Here is a 3,745-nt window from a genome sequence, read left to right as displayed (position 1 = left end):
CATGGTTAGGGACAACTTGGTTTAGCCGCTTAGACCAGGATTTTATTCCTTTAGGCCCTCCTATCCACTGATGCTCAAAGCCTTGGGATCCTTTTTATTTGCCCTTGCCTTTTGGTTTTAAGGGTTATTGGCTTTTTGCTCTTGCCTCTTGGTTTTAAGAGCTTTTGGCTTTTTCTGCTTGCTTTTTCTTTCTATTTTTTTTTCGCCTATTTTTTTTTTTTTCTGCAAGCTTTGCTCTTTGCTGCTTTTTCTTGCTTCAAGAATCATTTTTATGATTTTTCAGATTATCAAATAACATGTCTCCTAGTTATCATTTTTTCAAGAGCCAACATATTTAACATTCTTAAACAACAACTTCAAAAGACATATGCACTGTTCAAGCATACATTCAGAGAACAAGAAGCATTATCACCACATCAATATAATTAAACTAAATTCAAGGATAAATTCAAAACTCATGTACTTCTTGTTCTTTTGAATTAAAACAGTTTTTATTTTAAGAGAGGTGATGGATTCATAGGACATTCATAACTTTAAGACAGAGTTACTAACTACTAATGATCATGTAATGAAGACACAAACATAGATAAGCACATAACATAGAAAATAAAAAACAGAGAAAGTAAGAACAAGGAATGAGTCCACCTTAGTGATGTCCTTGAGCTCTTCTATGTCTCTTCCTTGCCTTGGCTGCTCCTCCTTCATTGCTTTTAGATCTTCTCTGATTTCATGAAGGATGATGGAGTGCTCTTGATGTTCCACCCTTAGTTGCTTCCAATAATTGTGTGGAAGAAAATGTATCCCCTGAGGTATCTCAGGGATCTCTTGATTTGCAGTCAAATGTTCTACCACTGAGCTATAGACCCTTGATGGAAGCTTTTGTCTTCCCTTTCCTCTTTCTAGAGGTTTCTCTGGCCTTAGGTGCCATCAATGGTTATGGAAAAAACAAAAAAGCTATGCTTTTACCACACCAAACTTAGAATGTTGCTCGCCCTCGAGCAAAAGAAGAAAGAATAGAAGAATAAGAAGAAGATATGGAGGAGATGGATGGGAGTGTGTATTCGGCCATATGGGTGGGATTGGGTAGGAGAGAGATGTTGAATTTTTGAAGGTAGTGGGTGTATGGATGTGAGTGGTAAATGGAAAAAAAGAAGGGATGATCATGAATGGAAAGAGAGATGATGAGGTAGGTGGGGATCCTGTGGGGTCCACAGATCCTGAGATGATCCTGTGGGGTCCACAGATCCTGAGGTGTCAAGGCATTTACATCCCTGCACCAATTTAGGCATGTAAAATGCCCTTGCACACAACTCTGGGCGTTCAGCGCCAGGTTGGTGCCCATTTTGGGCGTTCAACGCCCCTTTGCTGCCATTTCTGGCGTTGAACGCCAGAACCATGCTTGTTCTGGGCGTTCAGCGCCAGGATGCTCCCATTCTGGGCGTTCAGCGCCAGAACTATGCTCTGTTCTGGCGTTTGAACGCCAGACAGATGCTCCTCCAGGGTGTGATTTTTCTTCTGCTGTTTTTGATTCCGTTTTCAATTTTTATATTTATTTTGTGACTCCACATGATCATGAACCTAAGAAAACATGAAAAACAATAAAAATAAGAATTAGATAAACATTGGGTTGCCTCCCAACAAGCGCTTCTTTAATGTCAATAGCTTGACAGTGGGCTCTCATGGAGCTTCACAGATGTGCAGAGCTTTGTTGAGACTCTCCAACACCAAACTTAGAGTTTGGATATGGGAGTTCAACACCAAACTTAGAGTTTGGTTGTGGCCTCCCAACACCAAACTTAGAGTTTGACTGTGGGGGCTCTGGTTGACTCTGCCTTGAGAGAAGCTTTTTCTGCTTCCTCTCCACGGTTGCAGAGGGAGATCCTTGAGTTTTAAACACAAGGGAGTCCTCATTCCATTGAAGGACTATTTCACCTCTGTCAACATCAATCACAGCTCTTGCTGTGGCCAGGAAAGGTCTTCCTAGGATGATGGATTCATCCTCTTCCTTTCCAGTATCCAGGACTATGAAATCAGCAGGGATGTAAAGGCCTTCAACCTTTACTAATACGTCCTCTACTTATCCATAAGCCTGTTTTCTAGAGCTGTCTGCCATCTCTAATGAGATTTTAGCAGCTTGCACCCCATAGATTCCCAGTTTCTCTATTACAAAGAGGGGCATGAGGTTTATTCCTGAACCAAGGTCACACAGAGCCTTAAAGATCACGGTGCCTATGGTACAGGGTATTATGAACTTTCCAGGATCCTGTCTCTTCTGAGGCAATGTCAGTTGATCCAGATCACTTAGTTCATTGATGAACAAGGGAGGTTCAACTTCCCAAGTATCAATGCCAAATAATTTGGCATTTAGCTTCATGATTGCACCAAGAAACTTGGCAGTTTGCTCTTCAGTAACATCCTCATTCTCTTCAGAAGAGGAATACTCATCAGAGCTCATGAAGGGCATAAAGAGGTTCAATGGGATCTCTATGGTCTCTAGATGAGCCTCAGAGTCCCTTGGTTCCTCAGAGGGAAGCTCCTTATTGACCACTGGACGTCCCAGGAGCTCTTCCTCCTTGGGATTCACGTCCTCTCCTCTCCTCATAGGTTCGGCCATGGCGCTTATGTCAATGGCCTTGCACTCTCCTTTTGGGTTCTCTTCTGTATTGCTTGGGAGAGTACTAGGAGGGATTTCAGTGATCCTTTTACTCAGCTGGCCCACTTGTGCTTCCAGATTTCTAATGGAAGACCTTGTTTCATTCATGAAACTTACAGTGGCCTTAGATAGATCAGAGACTAGATTTGCTAAATTAGAAGCATTTTGTTCAGAGTTCTCTGTCTATTGCTGAGTTGATGATGGAAAAGGCTTGCTATTGCTAAACATGTTTCTTCCACCATTATTAAAGCCTTGTTGGGGCTTTTGATCCTTCCATGAGAAATTTGGATGATTTCTCCATGTTGAGTTATAAGTGTTTCCATAAGGTTCACCTAAGTAATTTACCTCTGCTATTGCAGGGTTCTTAGGATTATAGGCTTCTTCTTCAGAAGATGCCTCTTGAGTACTGTTGGATGCAGCTTGCATTCCATGCAGACTCTGAGAAATCATATTGACTTGCTGAGTCAATATTTTGTTCTGAGCCAATATGGCATTCAGAGTATCAACTTCAAGAACTCTCTTCTTCATAGGCGTCCTATTACTCACAGGATTCCTTTCAGAAGTGTACATGAACTGGTTATTAGCAACCATGTCAATGAGTTCTTGAGCTTCTGCAGGCGTTTTCTTTAGGTGAATGGATCCACCTGCAGAAGTGTCCAGTGACATTTTTGATAGCTCAGATAAACCATCATAGAATATATCCAGGATGGTCCATTCTGAAAGCATGTCAGAAGGACACTTTTTGGTCAACTGTTTGTATCTTTCCCAAGCTTCATAGAGGGATTCACCTTCTTTCTGTCTGAAGGTTTGAACATCAGCTCTAAGCTTGCTCAGCTTTTGAGGAGAAAAGTACTTGGCTAAGAAAGCCGTGACCAGCTTATCCCAAGAGTTCAGGCTGTCTTTGGGTTGAGACTCCAACCATAATCTAGCTCTGTCTCTTACAGCAAAAGGGAAAAGCATGAGCCTGTAGACTTCAGGATCTACTCCATTAGTCTTAACAGTATCACATATCTGCAATAATTCAGTTAAGAACTGAAAAGGATCTTCAGATGGAAGTCCATGAAACTTGCAGTTCTGCTGCATCAGAGAAAC

At 41.7% G+C, this 3,745-nt stretch overlaps 1 non-coding gene across 1 annotated transcript; it reads left to right on the top strand.

Moving 5' to 3' along the window:
- The first annotated feature begins 3,373 nt into the window (after window positions 1–3,373).
- LOC112760928 (small nucleolar RNA R71) lies at window positions 3,374–3,481 on the top strand. Its single transcript, XR_003181342.1, has one exon. It is a non-coding gene; the product is annotated as a small nucleolar RNA R71 (small nucleolar RNA).
- The last annotated feature ends 264 nt before the right edge of the window (window positions 3,482–3,745 follow it).

The sequence above is a fragment of the Arachis hypogaea genome, chromosome 16 (assembly GCF_003086295.3).
Source record: "Arachis hypogaea cultivar Tifrunner chromosome 16, arahy.Tifrunner.gnm2.J5K5, whole genome shotgun sequence".
NCBI lineage: Eukaryota > Viridiplantae > Streptophyta > Magnoliopsida > Fabales > Fabaceae > Arachis > Arachis hypogaea.
The sequence above is the reverse complement of the archived record's forward strand: the minus strand, read 5'-3'. Positions and strand labels throughout refer to the sequence as shown.